At 48.9% G+C, this 14638-nt stretch overlaps 26 non-coding genes across 26 annotated transcripts; all 26 read right to left on the reverse strand.

Annotated features, from left to right (window-relative positions):
- Positions 1 to 291: 291 nt before the first annotated feature.
- Trnaf-gaa (transfer RNA phenylalanine (anticodon GAA)) lies at positions 292 to 364 on the reverse strand. The gene has a single exon. It is a non-coding gene; the product is annotated as a tRNA-Phe (tRNA).
- A 561-nt stretch (positions 365 to 925) lies between these two features.
- Trnas-uga (transfer RNA serine (anticodon UGA)) lies at positions 926 to 1007 on the reverse strand. Its single transcript has one exon. It is a non-coding gene; the product is annotated as a tRNA-Ser (tRNA).
- Positions 1008 to 1716: 709 nt separating this feature from the next.
- Trnas-cga (transfer RNA serine (anticodon CGA)) lies at positions 1717 to 1798 on the reverse strand. The gene has a single exon. It is a non-coding gene; the product is annotated as a tRNA-Ser (tRNA).
- Positions 1799 to 1935: 137 nt separating this feature from the next.
- Positions 1936 to 2009, reverse strand: Trnak-uuu (transfer RNA lysine (anticodon UUU)). Its single transcript has one exon. It is a non-coding gene; the product is annotated as a tRNA-Lys (tRNA).
- A 536-nt stretch (positions 2010 to 2545) lies between these two features.
- Positions 2546 to 2618, reverse strand: Trnaf-gaa (transfer RNA phenylalanine (anticodon GAA)). The gene has a single exon. It is a non-coding gene; the product is annotated as a tRNA-Phe (tRNA).
- Positions 2619 to 3179: 561 nt separating this feature from the next.
- Positions 3180 to 3261, reverse strand: Trnas-uga (transfer RNA serine (anticodon UGA)). The gene has a single exon. It is a non-coding gene; the product is annotated as a tRNA-Ser (tRNA).
- Positions 3262 to 3970: 709 nt separating this feature from the next.
- Trnas-cga (transfer RNA serine (anticodon CGA)) lies at positions 3971 to 4052 on the reverse strand. Its single transcript has one exon. It is a non-coding gene; the product is annotated as a tRNA-Ser (tRNA).
- Positions 4053 to 4189: 137 nt separating this feature from the next.
- Positions 4190 to 4263, reverse strand: Trnak-uuu (transfer RNA lysine (anticodon UUU)). The gene has a single exon. It is a non-coding gene; the product is annotated as a tRNA-Lys (tRNA).
- A 536-nt stretch (positions 4264 to 4799) lies between these two features.
- Trnaf-gaa (transfer RNA phenylalanine (anticodon GAA)) lies at positions 4800 to 4872 on the reverse strand. The gene has a single exon. It is a non-coding gene; the product is annotated as a tRNA-Phe (tRNA).
- Positions 4873 to 5433: 561 nt separating this feature from the next.
- Positions 5434 to 5515, reverse strand: Trnas-uga (transfer RNA serine (anticodon UGA)). Its single transcript has one exon. It is a non-coding gene; the product is annotated as a tRNA-Ser (tRNA).
- Positions 5516 to 6224: 709 nt separating this feature from the next.
- On the reverse strand, positions 6225 to 6306 carry Trnas-cga (transfer RNA serine (anticodon CGA)). The gene has a single exon. It is a non-coding gene; the product is annotated as a tRNA-Ser (tRNA).
- Positions 6307 to 6443: 137 nt separating this feature from the next.
- On the reverse strand, positions 6444 to 6517 carry Trnak-uuu (transfer RNA lysine (anticodon UUU)). The gene has a single exon. It is a non-coding gene; the product is annotated as a tRNA-Lys (tRNA).
- Positions 6518 to 7053: 536 nt separating this feature from the next.
- Positions 7054 to 7126, reverse strand: Trnaf-gaa (transfer RNA phenylalanine (anticodon GAA)). Its single transcript has one exon. It is a non-coding gene; the product is annotated as a tRNA-Phe (tRNA).
- Positions 7127 to 7687: 561 nt separating this feature from the next.
- Positions 7688 to 7769, reverse strand: Trnas-uga (transfer RNA serine (anticodon UGA)). Its single transcript has one exon. It is a non-coding gene; the product is annotated as a tRNA-Ser (tRNA).
- Positions 7770 to 8478: 709 nt separating this feature from the next.
- Positions 8479 to 8560, reverse strand: Trnas-cga (transfer RNA serine (anticodon CGA)). Its single transcript has one exon. It is a non-coding gene; the product is annotated as a tRNA-Ser (tRNA).
- Positions 8561 to 8697: 137 nt separating this feature from the next.
- Positions 8698 to 8771, reverse strand: Trnak-uuu (transfer RNA lysine (anticodon UUU)). Its single transcript has one exon. It is a non-coding gene; the product is annotated as a tRNA-Lys (tRNA).
- Positions 8772 to 9307: 536 nt separating this feature from the next.
- Positions 9308 to 9380, reverse strand: Trnaf-gaa (transfer RNA phenylalanine (anticodon GAA)). Its single transcript has one exon. It is a non-coding gene; the product is annotated as a tRNA-Phe (tRNA).
- A 561-nt stretch (positions 9381 to 9941) lies between these two features.
- Trnas-uga (transfer RNA serine (anticodon UGA)) lies at positions 9942 to 10023 on the reverse strand. The gene has a single exon. It is a non-coding gene; the product is annotated as a tRNA-Ser (tRNA).
- A 709-nt stretch (positions 10024 to 10732) lies between these two features.
- Trnas-cga (transfer RNA serine (anticodon CGA)) lies at positions 10733 to 10814 on the reverse strand. Its single transcript has one exon. It is a non-coding gene; the product is annotated as a tRNA-Ser (tRNA).
- A 137-nt stretch (positions 10815 to 10951) lies between these two features.
- Trnak-uuu (transfer RNA lysine (anticodon UUU)) lies at positions 10952 to 11025 on the reverse strand. Its single transcript has one exon. It is a non-coding gene; the product is annotated as a tRNA-Lys (tRNA).
- A 536-nt stretch (positions 11026 to 11561) lies between these two features.
- Trnaf-gaa (transfer RNA phenylalanine (anticodon GAA)) lies at positions 11562 to 11634 on the reverse strand. The gene has a single exon. It is a non-coding gene; the product is annotated as a tRNA-Phe (tRNA).
- Positions 11635 to 12195: 561 nt separating this feature from the next.
- Positions 12196 to 12277, reverse strand: Trnas-uga (transfer RNA serine (anticodon UGA)). The gene has a single exon. It is a non-coding gene; the product is annotated as a tRNA-Ser (tRNA).
- Positions 12278 to 12986: 709 nt separating this feature from the next.
- Trnas-cga (transfer RNA serine (anticodon CGA)) lies at positions 12987 to 13068 on the reverse strand. Its single transcript has one exon. It is a non-coding gene; the product is annotated as a tRNA-Ser (tRNA).
- A 137-nt stretch (positions 13069 to 13205) lies between these two features.
- Positions 13206 to 13279, reverse strand: Trnak-uuu (transfer RNA lysine (anticodon UUU)). The gene has a single exon. It is a non-coding gene; the product is annotated as a tRNA-Lys (tRNA).
- A 536-nt stretch (positions 13280 to 13815) lies between these two features.
- Positions 13816 to 13888, reverse strand: Trnaf-gaa (transfer RNA phenylalanine (anticodon GAA)). The gene has a single exon. It is a non-coding gene; the product is annotated as a tRNA-Phe (tRNA).
- A 561-nt stretch (positions 13889 to 14449) lies between these two features.
- Positions 14450 to 14531, reverse strand: Trnas-uga (transfer RNA serine (anticodon UGA)). The gene has a single exon. It is a non-coding gene; the product is annotated as a tRNA-Ser (tRNA).
- Between the last annotated feature and the right edge of the window lie 107 nt (positions 14532 to 14638).

The raw sequence follows: 14638 nt of genomic DNA on the forward strand, positions 1-14638 counted from the left end.
CTGAGTAATTGGAAATTTCACAAGCATTTCGAATGCAATGCTTCCCACGTTTTCGCTCATTTCACGGTTCCGTTGGAGACGTTCTTCACCTCCTGACACAAAAAAAGGAACGCAGTCGGTAGGACTTTTCGTATTTTCTTACTTCTCAGGGAGTTGCCTACTGTGTTCCTCTTACGGCAAGCACTAGACAACCTGAACAGTTACAGGATAGAGTCATTTTTGTTATCGGCTGTACCTACATCATCACAGACTCGGAGCAATTCCATTGGCATCAGCTTCAAAACATACGCTTGCCGAAACCCGGGATCGAACCAGGGACCTTTAGATCTTCAGTCTAACGCTCTCCCAACTGAGCTATTTCGGCTCACACCTAAGTCCGCAGATTTGCGCGTCTTCGTTAACCTCTGAATCGCCGCCAATTTCACAGTCATCTTCGTCTGATAAGACATAGGGACGCTGAAAGGCGAGCAGCAGATGCAGTGAAGTACCACACACATTTCTTCTGATTCCATCATCGTAAGAAGCAAACATGTCGACTCGATTCATGTAATATTGACTTCGCTTTCTCTAGAAAACCTTTGCTATATCGATGCCACGTGCAACTCGTGTGCAGAGAACGAGACACAAGAAGGAGTGAGCCTCTCTACCATGTGAGAGGCAGTATCTAGCAGATACACACGCTAAAACATTTGACTTGCGTTAGCTCATAAATTGCTACACGTAATTGTCTGCAAGCTAAAATGGACACATCTGCACTGACACCTGGTGGACGGCAGTGTGACGAGGCGATGAGCTGTGGCTTCTGGGTGCGACTGTAGCGCTGCAGCCAATAACACTGCACATTGCCGGCGACCCACGTGTTTAGTAGTGACGCAACTGCTAGAATGCAGCTGAACGTCCATCTTTTGATGAGCTACAAAATTTCCGCAGTCAGCAGGACTCGAACCTACGCTCCCAGAGGGAATCTGATTTCAAGTCAGACGCCTTAACCACTCGGCCACGACTGCCGGTAGCAGTAGCGTCTTCCGACAAGTGAAAGTGCACCTTTAGAAGCAATCCAATGGCAGAAAGCGGCGTGGCCTCACTCTTTTCTGTAGTGTTTCCATTGCCAGCACATTAGCCGTTACGAAAGTGTATTAATTTTCGCCAAGACATGGCGTTGAACCCAACACCCTTTGGTTGAAAATCAAACGATCTACCGACTGAGCTATCGTACAGCTGCGTGGCGGGCGACTGATTCGCATGACGTAATTACTGGCTTATGGCTCCAATGGCGACTTCACCGACTTCCCACTGACGCACCGCTGACGCTAGTTTTCTGTCGTCTTAAGTGGTCGACATACTTGCAAGTAGCTGCGAGATCTTAAGAAAAGAAACGCTGCACCATTGCTTTTTCCGCACTCGAATGACTGAATTGCGATTCTTAAAAAAGAGAGAAATGAATGTTGGCTCTGTCCAACGCTTCCAAGCACGTCTGTGTACTCACGAACTCGGCGTCGACGCGAGAAAATGACGGGAGCGCACTCGTCTGGCCTGCGACGGCTTTCTGCAGTCCCAGCGTCAGTGAGAGGAGAACCTGTAGCCACAGTAAGCAGCAGCCGTCGCGACACTCAGTATTGTTAAACGGAAATTTTCGTCTTGTTGAAGATGGCGCCATCGGTTTGCAACCGCGTTCACGTGTGTGAAAATATTTGCTCCTCTTTACGCAAAATCGCACGCAGCCGGTAGGATTCGAACCTACGCTCCCAGAGGGAATCTGATTTCGAGTCAGACGCCTTAACCACTCGGCCACGACTGCCCGTAGGTCGAGGTTCTCCGACACATGCAACTTCTACGGTTTAAAGCTATGTGGCATCAGAAAACGGCGTAGCTGCATTCTTTTCCGTAGTGTTTCCATCGCTACCAGAGGAATCGCTACCAAAGTATTAAAATTTCCGCCCGAACAAGGGACTTGAACCCTGGACCCTTACGTTAAAAGCCTAATGCTCTACCGACTGAGCTATCCGGGCTCACACGACAGTAGAGAACATCCCACGATGCACAGCTGTACATTGACTCATGTCCTTCACAGCTGTGCTATCGCTGCTTGGAGCTGTTACTAATTAAACGTCGCCTGAATGCTGTCTACAAACGTGTCGCGCTAAGCTCGTAGCAGACTATCGAAGAATGCTGACACACAATGCAAAAACAAACCGCAGCAGTCGTTAGGTCTCATACGTTGGAGTAGAGGATTTACGTGTTTTGTCGACACTCACTGAGTAATTGGAAATTTCACAAGCATTTCGAATGCAATGCTTCCCACGTTTTCGCTCATTTCACGGTTCCGTTGGAGACGTTCTTCACCTCCTGACACAAAAAAAGGAACGCAGTCGGTAGGACTTTTCGTATTTTCTTACTTCTCAGGGAGTTGCCTACTGTGTTCCTCTTACGGCAAGCACTAGACAACCTGAACAGTTACAGGATAGAGTCATTTTTGTTCTCGGCTGTACCTACATCATCACAGACTCGGAGCAATTCCATTGGCATCAGCTTCGAAACATACGCTTGCCGAAACCCGGGATCGAACCAGGGACCTTTAGATCTTCAGTCTAACGCTCTCCCAACTGAGCTATTTCGGCTGACACGTAAGTCCGCAGATTTGCGCGTCTTCGTTAACCTCTGAATCGCCGCCAATTTCACAGTCATCTTCGTCTGATAAGACATAGGGACGCTGAAAGGCGAGCAGCAGATGCAGTGAAATACCACACACATTTCTTCTGATTCCATCATCGTAAGAAGCAAACATGTCGACTCGATTCATGTAATATTGACTTCGCTGGCTCTAGAAAACCTTTGCTATATCGATGCCACGTGCAACTCGTGTGCAGAGAACGAGACACAAGAAGGAGTGAGCCTCTCTACCATGTGAGAGGCAGTATCTAGCAGATACACACGCTAAAACATTTGACTTGCGTTAGCTCATAAATTGCTACACGTCACCGTCTGCAAGCTAAAATGGACACATCTGCACTGACACCTGGTGGACGGCAGTGTGACGAGGCGATGAGCTGTGGCTTCTGGGTGCGACTGTAGCGCTGCAGCCAATAACACTGCACATTGCCGGCGACCCACGTGTTTAGTAGTGACGCAACTGCTAGAATGCAGCTGAACGTCCATCTTTTGATGAGCTACAAGATTTCCGCAGTCGGCAGGACTCGAACCTACGCTCCCAGAGGGAATCTGATTTCAAGTCAGACGCCTTAACCACTCGGCCACGACTGCCGGTAGCAGTAGCGTCTTCCGACAAGTGAAAGTGCACCTTTAGAAGCAATCCAATGGCAGAAAGCGGCGTGGCCTCACTCTTTTCTGTAGTGTTTCCATTGCCAGCACATTAGCCGTTACGAAAGTGTATTAATTTTCGCCTAGACATGGCGTTGAACCCAACACCCTTTGGTTGAAAATCAAACGCTCTACCGACTGAGCTATCGTACAGCTGCGTTGCGTGCGAGTGATTCGCATGACGTAATTACTGGCTTGTGGCTCCAATGGCGACTTCACCGACTTCCCACTGACGCACCGCTGACGCTAGTTTTCTGTCGTCTTAAGTGGTCGACATACTTGCAAGTAGCTGCGAGATCTTAAGAAAAGAAACGCTGCACCATTGCTTTTTCCGCACTCGAATGACTGAATTGCGATTCTTAAAAAAGAGAGAAATGAATGTTGGCTCTGTCCAACGCTTCCAAGCACGTCTGTGTACTCACGAACTCGGCGTCGACGCGAGAAAATGACGGGAGCGCACTCGTCTGGCCTGCGACGGCTTTCTGCAGTCCCAGCGTCAGTGAGAGGAGAACCTGTAGCCACAGTAAGCAGCAGCCGTCGCGACACTCAGTATTGTTAAACGGAAATTTTCGTCTTGTTGAAGATGGCGCCATCGGTTTGCAACCGCGTTCACGTGTGTGAAAATATTTGCTCCTCTTTACGCAAAATCGCACGCAGCCGGTAGGATTCGAACCTACGCTCCCAGAGGGAATCTGATTTCGAGTCAGACGCCTTAACCACTCGGCCACGACTGCCCGTAGGTCGAGGTTCTCCGACACATGCAACTTCTACGGTTTAAAGCTATGTGGCATCAGAAAACGGCGTAGCTGCATTCTTTTCCGTAGTGTTTCCATCGCTACCAGAGGAATCGCTACCAAAGTATTAAAATTTCCGCCCGAACAAGGGACTTGAACCCTGGACCCTTACGTTAAAAGCCTAATGCTCTACCGACTGAGCTATCCGGGCTCACACGACAGTAGAGAACATCCCACGATGCACAGCTGTACATTGACTCATGTCCTTCACAGCTGTGCTATCGCTGCTTGGAGCTGTTACTAATTAAACGTCGCCTGAATGCTGTCTACAAACGTGTCGCGCTAAGCTCGTAGCAGACTATCGAAGAATGCTGACACACAATGCAAAAACAAACCGCAGCAGTCGTTAGGTCTCATACGTTGGAGTAGAGGATTTACGTGTTTTGTCGACACTCACTGAGTAATTGGAAATTTCACAAGCATTTCGAATGCAATGCTTCCCACGTTTTCGCTCATTTCACGGTTCCGTTGGAGACGTTCTTCACCTCCTGACACAAAAAAAGGAACGCAGTCGGTAGGACTTTTCGTATTTTCTTACTTCTCAGGGAGTTGCCTACTGTGTTCCTCTTACGGCAAGCACTAGACAACCTGAACAGTTACAGGATAGAGTCATTTTTGTTCTCGGCTGTACCTACATCATCACAGACTCGGAGCAATTCCATTGGCATCAGCTTCGAAACATACGCTTGCCGAAACCCGGGATCGAACCAGGGACCTTTAGATCTTCAGTCTAACGCTCTCCCAACTGAGCTATTTCGGCTGACACGTAAGTCCGCAGATTTGCGCGTCTTCGTTAACCTCTGAATCGCCGCCAATTTCACAGTCATCTTCGTCTGATAAGACATAGGGACGCTGAAAGGCGAGCAGCAGATGCAGTGAAATACCACACACATTTCTTCTGATTCCATCATCGTAAGAAGCAAACATGTCGACTCGATTCATGTAATATTGACTTCGCTGGCTCTAGAAAACCTTTGCTATATCGATGCCACGTGCAACTCGTGTGCAGAGAACGAGACACAAGAAGGAGTGAGCCTCTCTACCATGTGAGAGGCAGTATCTAGCAGATACACACGCTAAAACATTTGACTTGCGTTAGCTCATAAATTGCTACACGTCACCGTCTGCAAGCTAAAATGGACACATCTGCACTGACACCTGGTGGACGGCAGTGTGACGAGGCGATGAGCTGTGGCTTCTGGGTGCGACTGTAGCGCTGCAGCCAATAACACTGCACATTGCCGGCGACCCACGTGTTTAGTAGTGACGCAACTGCTAGAATGCAGCTGAACGTCCATCTTTTGATGAGCTACAAGATTTCCGCAGTCGGCAGGACTCGAACCTACGCTCCCAGAGGGAATCTGATTTCAAGTCAGACGCCTTAACCACTCGGCCACGACTGCCGGTAGCAGTAGCGTCTTCCGACAAGTGAAAGTGCACCTTTAGAAGCAATCCAATGGCAGAAAGCGGCGTGGCCTCACTCTTTTCTGTAGTGTTTCCATTGCCAGCACATTAGCCGTTACGAAAGTGTATTAATTTTCGCCTAGACATGGCGTTGAACCCAACACCCTTTGGTTGAAAATCAAACGCTCTACCGACTGAGCTATCGTACAGCTGCGTTGCGTGCGAGTGATTCGCATGACGTAATTACTGGCTTGTGGCTCCAATGGCGACTTCACCGACTTCCCACTGACGCACCGCTGACGCTAGTTTTCTGTCGTCTTAAGTGGTCGACATACTTGCAAGTAGCTGCGAGATCTTAAGAAAAGAAACGCTGCACCATTGCTTTTTCCGCACTCGAATGACTGAATTGCGATTCTTAAAAAAGAGAGAAATGAATGTTGGCTCTGTCCAACGCTTCCAAGCACGTCTGTGTACTCACGAACTCGGCGTCGACGCGAGAAAATGACGGGAGCGCACTCGTCTGGCCTGCGACGGCTTTCTGCAGTCCCAGCGTCAGTGAGAGGAGAACCTGTAGCCACAGTAAGCAGCAGCCGTCGCGACACTCAGTATTGTTAAACGGAAATTTTCGTCTTGTTGAAGATGGCGCCATCGGTTTGCAACCGCGTTCACGTGTGTGAAAATATTTGCTCCTCTTTACGCAAAATCGCACGCAGCCGGTAGGATTCGAACCTACGCTCCCAGAGGGAATCTGATTTCGAGTCAGACGCCTTAACCACTCGGCCACGACTGCCCGTAGGTCGAGGTTCTCCGACACATGCAACTTCTACGGTTTAAAGCTATGTGGCATCAGAAAACGGCGTAGCTGCATTCTTTTCCGTAGTGTTTCCATCGCTACCAGAGGAATCGCTACCAAAGTATTAAAATTTCCGCCCGAACAAGGGACTTGAACCCTGGACCCTTACGTTAAAAGCCTAATGCTCTACCGACTGAGCTATCCGGGCTCACACGACAGTAGAGAACATCCCACGATGCACAGCTGTACATTGACTCATGTCCTTCACAGCTGTGCTATCGCTGCTTGGAGCTGTTACTAATTAAACGTCGCCTGAATGCTGTCTACAAACGTGTCGCGCTAAGCTCGTAGCAGACTATCGAAGAATGCTGACACACAATGCAAAAACAAACCGCAGCAGTCGTTAGGTCTCATACGTTGGAGTAGAGGATTTACGTGTTTTGTCGACACTCACTGAGTAATTGGAAATTTCACAAGCATTTCGAATGCAATGCTTCCCACGTTTTCGCTCATTTCACGGTTCCGTTGGAGACGTTCTTCACCTCCTGACACAAAAAAAGGAACGCAGTCGGTAGGACTTTTCGTATTTTCTTACTTCTCAGGGAGTTGCCTACTGTGTTCCTCTTACGGCAAGCACTAGACAACCTGAACAGTTACAGGATAGAGTCATTTTTGTTCTCGGCTGTACCTACATCATCACAGACTCGGAGCAATTCCATTGGCATCAGCTTCGAAACATACGCTTGCCGAAACCCGGGATCGAACCAGGGACCTTTAGATCTTCAGTCTAACGCTCTCCCAACTGAGCTATTTCGGCTGACACGTAAGTCCGCAGATTTGCGCGTCTTCGTTAACCTCTGAATCGCCGCCAATTTCACAGTCATCTTCGTCTGATAAGACATAGGGACGCTGAAAGGCGAGCAGCAGATGCAGTGAAATACCACACACATTTCTTCTGATTCCATCATCGTAAGAAGCAAACATGTCGACTCGATTCATGTAATATTGACTTCGCTGGCTCTAGAAAACCTTTGCTATATCGATGCCACGTGCAACTCGTGTGCAGAGAACGAGACACAAGAAGGAGTGAGCCTCTCTACCATGTGAGAGGCAGTATCTAGCAGATACACACGCTAAAACATTTGACTTGCGTTAGCTCATAAATTGCTACACGTCACCGTCTGCAAGCTAAAATGGACACATCTGCACTGACACCTGGTGGACGGCAGTGTGACGAGGCGATGAGCTGTGGCTTCTGGGTGCGACTGTAGCGCTGCAGCCAATAACACTGCACATTGCCGGCGACCCACGTGTTTAGTAGTGACGCAACTGCTAGAATGCAGCTGAACGTCCATCTTTTGATGAGCTACAAGATTTCCGCAGTCGGCAGGACTCGAACCTACGCTCCCAGAGGGAATCTGATTTCAAGTCAGACGCCTTAACCACTCGGCCACGACTGCCGGTAGCAGTAGCGTCTTCCGACAAGTGAAAGTGCACCTTTAGAAGCAATCCAATGGCAGAAAGCGGCGTGGCCTCACTCTTTTCTGTAGTGTTTCCATTGCCAGCACATTAGCCGTTACGAAAGTGTATTAATTTTCGCCTAGACATGGCGTTGAACCCAACACCCTTTGGTTGAAAATCAAACGCTCTACCGACTGAGCTATCGTACAGCTGCGTGGCGTGCGAGTGATTCGCATGACGTAATTACTGGCTTATGGCTCCAATGGCGACTTCACCGACTTCCCACTGACGCACCGCTGACGCTAGTTTTCTGTCGTCTTAAGTGGTCGACATACTTGCAAGTAGCTGCGAGATCTTAAGAAAAGAAACGCTGCACCATTGCTTTTTCCGCACTCGAATGACTGAATTGCGATTCTTAAAAAAGAGAGAAATGAATGTTGGCTCTGTCCAACGCTTCCAAGCACGTCTGTGTACTCACGAACTCGGCGTCGACGCGAGAAAATGACGGGAGCGCACTCGTCTGGCCTGCGACGGCTTTCTGCAGTCCCAGCGTCAGTGAGAGGAGAACCTGTAGCCACAGTAAGCAGCAGCCGTCGCGACACTCAGTATTGTTAAACGGAAATTTTCGTCTTGTTGAAGATGGCGCCATCGGTTTGCAACCGCGTTCACGTGTGTGAAAATATTTGCTCCTCTTTACGCAAAATCGCACGCAGCCGGTAGGATTCGAACCTACGCTCCCAGAGGGAATCTGATTTCGAGTCAGACGCCTTAACCACTCGGCCACGACTGCCCGTAGGTCGAGGTTCTCCGACACATGCAACTTCTACGGTTTAAAGCTATGTGGCATCAGAAAACGGCGTAGCTGCATTCTTTTCCGTAGTGTTTCCATCGCTACCAGAGGAATCGCTACCAAAGTATTAAAATTTCCGCCCGAACAAGGGACTTGAACCCTGGACCCTTACGTTAAAAGCCTAATGCTCTACCGACTGAGCTATCCGGGCTCACACGACAGTAGAGAACATCCCACGATGCACAGCTGTACATTGACTCATGTCCTTCACAGCTGTGCTATCGCTGCTTGGAGCTGTTACTAATTAAACGTCGCCTGAATGCTGTCTACAAACGTGTCGCGCTAAGCTCGTAGCAGACTATCGAAGAATGCTGACACACAATGCAAAAACAAACCGCAGCAGTCGTTAGGTCTCATACGTTGGAGTAGAGGATTTACGTGTTTTGTCGACACTCACTGAGTAATTGGAAATTTCACAAGCATTTCGAATGCAATGCTTCCCACGTTTTCGCTCATTTCACGGTTCCGTTGGAGACGTTCTTCACCTCCTGACACAAAAAAAGGAACGCAGTCGGTAGGACTTTTCGTATTTTCTTACTTCTCAGGGAGTTGCCTACTGTGTTCCTCTTACGGCAAGCACTAGACAACCTGAACAGTTACAGGATAGAGTCATTTTTGTTCTCGGCTGTACCTACATCATCACAGACTCGGAGCAATTCCATTGGCATCAGCTTCGAAACATACGCTTGCCGAAACCCGGGATCGAACCAGGGACCTTTAGATCTTCAGTCTAACGCTCTCCCAACTGAGCTATTTCGGCTGACACGTAAGTCCGCAGATTTGCGCGTCTTCGTTAACCTCTGAATCGCCGCCAATTTCACAGTCATCTTCGTCTGATAAGACATAGGGACGCTGAAAGGCGAGCAGCAGATGCAGTGAAATACCACACACATTTCTTCTGATTCCATCATCGTAAGAAGCAAACATGTCGACTCGATTCATGTAATATTGACTTCGCTGGCTCTAGAAAACCTTTGCTATATCGATGCCACGTGCAACTCGTGTGCAGAGAACGAGACACAAGAAGGAGTGAGCCTCTCTACCATGTGAGAGGCAGTATCTAGCAGATACACACGCTAAAACATTTGACTTGCGTTAGCTCATAAATTGCTACACGTCACCGTCTGCAAGCTAAAATGGACACATCTGCACTGACACCTGGTGGACGGCAGTGTGACGAGGCGATGAGCTGTGGCTTCTGGGTGCGACTGTAGCGCTGCAGCCAATAACACTGCACATTGCCGGCGACCCACGTGTTTAGTAGTGACGCAACTGCTAGAATGCAGCTGAACGTCCATCTTTTGATGAGCTACAAGATTTCCGCAGTCGGCAGGACTCGAACCTACGCTCCCAGAGGGAATCTGATTTCAAGTCAGACGCCTTAACCACTCGGCCACGACTGCCGGTAGCAGTAGCGTCTTCCGACAAGTGAAAGTGCACCTTTAGAAGCAATCCAATGGCAGAAAGCGGCGTGGCCTCACTCTTTTCTGTAGTGTTTCCATTGCCAGCACATTAGCCGTTACGAAAGTGTATTAATTTTCGCCTAGACATGGCGTTGAACCCAACACCCTTTGGTTGAAAATCAAACGCTCTACCGACTGAGCTATCGTACAGCTGCGTGGCGTGCGAGTGATTCGCATGACGTAATTACTGGCTTATGGCTCCAATGGCGACTTCACCGACTTCCCACTGACGCACCGCTGACGCTAGTTTTCTGTCGTCTTAAGTGGTCGACATACTTGCAAGTAGCTGCGAGATCTTAAGAAAAGAAACGCTGCACCATTGCTTTTTCCGCACTCGAATGACTGAATTGCGATTCTTAAAAAAGAGAGAAATGAATGTTGGCTCTGTCCAACGCTTCCAAGCACGTCTGTGTACTCACGAACTCGGCGTCGACGCGAGAAAATGACGGGAGCGCACTCGTCTGGCCTGCGACGGCTTTCTGCAGTCCCAGCGTCAGTGAGAGGAGAACCTGTAGCCACAGTAAGCAGCAGCCGTCGCGACACTCAGTATTGTTAAACGGAAATTTTCGTCTTGTTGAAGATGGCGCCATCGGTTTGCAACCGCGTTCACGTGTGTGAAAATATTTGCTCCTCTTTACGCAAAATCGCACGCAGCCGGTAGGATTCGAACCTACGCTCCCAGAGGGAATCTGATTTCGAGTCAGACGCCTTAACCACTCGGCCACGACTGCCCGTAGGTCGAGGTTCTCCGACACATGCAACTTCTACGGTTTAAAGCTATGTGGCATCAGAAAACGGCGTAGCTGCATTCTTTTCCGTAGTGTTTCCATCGCTACCAGAGGAATCGCTACCAAAGTATTAAAATTTCCGCCCGAACAAGGGACTTGAACCCTGGACCCTTACGTTAAAAGCCTAATGCTCTACCGACTGAGCTATCCGGGCTCACACGACAGTAGAGAACATCCCACGATGCACAGCTGTACATTGACTCATGTCCTTCACAGCTGTGCTATCGCTGCTTGGAGCTGTTACTAATTAAACGTCGCCTGAATGCTGTCTACAAACGTGTCGCGCTAAGCTCGTAGCAGACTATCGAAGAATGCTGACACACAATGCAAAAACAAACCGCAGCAGTCGTTAGGTCTCATACGTTGGAGTAGAGGATTTACGTGTTTTGTCGACACTCACTGAGTAATTGGAAATTTCACAAGCATTTCGAATGCAATGCTTCCCACGTTTTCGCTCATTTCACGGTTCCGTTGGAGACGTTCTTCACCTCCTGACACAAAAAAAGGAACGCAGTCGGTAGGACTTTTCGTATTTTCTTACTTCTCAGGGAGTTGCCTACTGTGTTCCTCTTACGGCAAGCACTAGACAACCTGAACAGTTACAGGATAGAGTCATTTTTGTTCTCGGCTGTACCTACATCATCACAGACTCGGAGCAATTCCATTGGCATCAGCTTCGAAACATACGCTTGCCGAAACCCGGGATCGAACCAGGGACCTTTAGATCTTCAGTCTAACGCTCTCCCAACTGAGCTATTTCGGCTGACACGTAAGTCCGCAGATTTGCGCGTCTTCGTTAACCTCTGAATCGCCGCCAATTTCACAGTCATCTTCGTCTGATAAGACATAGGGACGCTGAAAGGCGAGCAGCAGATGCAGTGAAATACCACACACATTTCTTCTGATTCCATCATCGTAAGAAGCAAACATGTCGACTCGATTCATGTAATATTGACTTCGCTGGCTCTAGAAAACCTTTGCTATATCGATGCCACGTGCAACTCGTGTGCAGAGAACGAGACACAAGAAGGAGTGAGCCTCTCTACCATGTGAGAGGCAGTATCTAGCAGATACACACGCTAAAACATTTGACTTGCGTTAGCTCATAAATTGCTACACGTCACCGTCTGCAAGCTAAAATGGACACATCTGCACTGACACCTGGTGGACGGCAGTGTGACGAGGCGATGAGCTGTTGCTTCTGGGTGCGACTGTAGCGCTGCAGCCAATAACACTGCACATTGCCGGCGACCCACGTGTTTAGTAGTGACGCAACTGCTAGAATGCAGCTGAACGTCCATCTTTTGATGAGCTACAAGATTTCCGCAGTCGGCAGGACTCGAACCTACGCTCCCAGAGGGAATCTGATTTCAAGTCAGACGCCTTAACCACTCGGCCACGACTGCCGGTAGCAGTAGCGTCTTCCGACAAGTGAAAGTGCACCTTTAGAAGCAATCCAATGGCAGAAAGCGGCGTGGCCTCACTCTTTTCTGTAGTGTTTCCATTGCCAGCACATTAGCCGTTACGAAAGTGTATTAATTTTCGCCTAGACATGGCGTTGAACCCAACACCCTTTGGTTGAAAATCAAACGCTCTACCGACTGAGCTATCGTACAGCTGCGTGGCGTGCGAGTGATTCGCATGACGTAATTACTGGCTTATGGCTCCAATGGCGACTTCACCGACTTCCCACTGACGCACCGCTGACGCTAGTTTTCTGTCGTCTTAAGTGGTCGACATACTTGCAAGTAGCTGCGAGATCTTAAGAAAAGAAACGCTGCACCATTGCTTTTTCCGCACTCGAATGACTGAATTGCGATTCTTAAAAAAGAGAGAAATGAATGTTGGCTCTGTCCAACGCTTCCAAGCACGTCTGTGTACTCACGAACTCGGCGTCGACGCGAGAAAATGACGGGAGCGCACTCATCTGGCCTGCGACGGCTTTCTGCAGTCCCAGCGTCAGTGAGAGGAGAACCTGTAGCCACAGTAAGCAGCAGCCGTCGCGACACTCAGTATTGTTAAACGGAAATTTTCGTCTTGTTGAAGATGGCGCCATCGGTTTGCAACCGCGTTCACGTGTGTGAAAATATTTGCTCCTCTTTACGCAAAATCGCACGCAGCCGGTAGGATTCGAACCTACGCTCCCAGAGGGAATCTGATTTCGAGTCAGACGCCTTAACAACTCGGCCACGACTGCCCGTAGGTCGAGGTTCTCCGACACATGCAACTTCTACGGTTTAAAGCTATGTGGCATCAGAAAACGGCGTAGCTGCATTCTTTTCCGTAGTGTTTCCATCGCTACCAGAGGAATCGCTACCAAAGTATTAAAATTTCCGCCCGAACAAGGGACTTGAACCCTGGACCCTTACGTTAAAAGCCTAATGCTCTACCGACTGAGCTATCCGGGCTCACACGACAGTAGAGAACATCCCACGATGCACAGCTGTACATTGACTCATGTCCTTCACAGCTGTGCTATCGCTGCTTGGAGCTGTTACTAATTAAACGTCGCCTGAATGCTGTCTACAAACGTGTCGCGCTAAGCTCGTAGCAGACTATCGAAGAATGCTGACACACAATGCAAAAACAAACCGCAGCAGTCGTTAGGTCTCATACGTTGGAGTAGAGGATTTACGTGTTTTGTCGACACTCACTGAGTAATTGGAAATTTCACAAGCATTTCGAATGCAATGCTTCCCACGTTTTCGCTCATTTCACGGTTCCGTTGGAGACGTTCTTCACCTCCTGACACAAAAAAAGGAACGCAGTCGGTAGGACTTTTCGTATTTTCTTACTTCTCAGGGAGTTGCCTACTGTGTTCCTCTTACGGCAAGCACTAGACAACCTGAACAGTTACAGGATAGAGTCATTTTTGTTCTCGGCTGTACCTACATCATCACAGACTCGGAGCAATTCCATTGGCATCAGCTTCGAAACATACGCTTGCCGAAACCCGGGATCGAACCAGGGACCTTTAGATCTTCAGTCTAACGCTCTCCCAACTGAGCTATTTCGGCTGACACGTAAGTCCGCAGATTTGCGCGTCTTCGTTAACCTCTGAATCGCCGCCAATTTCACAGTCATCTTCGTCTGATAAGACATAGGGACGCTGAAAGGCGAGCAGCAGATGCAGTGAAATACCACACACATTTCTTCTGATTCCATCATCGTAAGAAGCAAACATGTCGACTCGATTCATGTAATATTGACTTCGCTGGCTCTAGAAAACCTTTGCTATATCGATGCCACGTGCAACTCGTGTGCAGAGAACGAGACACAAGAAGGAGTGAGCCTCTCTACCATGTGAGAGGCAGTATCTAGCAGATACACACGCTAAAACATTTGACTTGCGTTAGCTCATAAATTGCTACACGTCACCGTCTGCAAGCTAAAATGGACACATCTGCACTGACACCTGGTGGACGGCAGTGTGACGAGGCGATGAGCTGTGGCTTCTGGGTGCGACTGTAGCGCTGCAGCCAATAACACTGCACATTGCCGGCGACCCACGTGTTTAGTAGTGACGCAACTGCTAGAATGCAGCTGAACGTCCATCTTTTGATGAGCTACAAGATTTCCGCAGTCGGCAGGACTCGAACCTACGCTCCCAGAGGGAATCTGATTTCAAGTCAGACGCCTTAACCACTCGGCCACGACTGCCGGTAGCAGTAGCGTCTTCCGACAAGTGAAAGTGCACCTTTAGAAGCAATCCAATGGCAGAAAGCGGCGTGGCCTCACTCTTTTCTGTAGTGTTTCCATTGCCAGCA

The sequence above is a fragment of the Schistocerca gregaria genome, unplaced genomic scaffold (genome assembly GCF_023897955.1).
Source record: "Schistocerca gregaria isolate iqSchGreg1 unplaced genomic scaffold, iqSchGreg1.2 ptg000445l, whole genome shotgun sequence".
Lineage (NCBI taxonomy): Eukaryota > Metazoa > Arthropoda > Insecta > Orthoptera > Acrididae > Schistocerca > Schistocerca gregaria.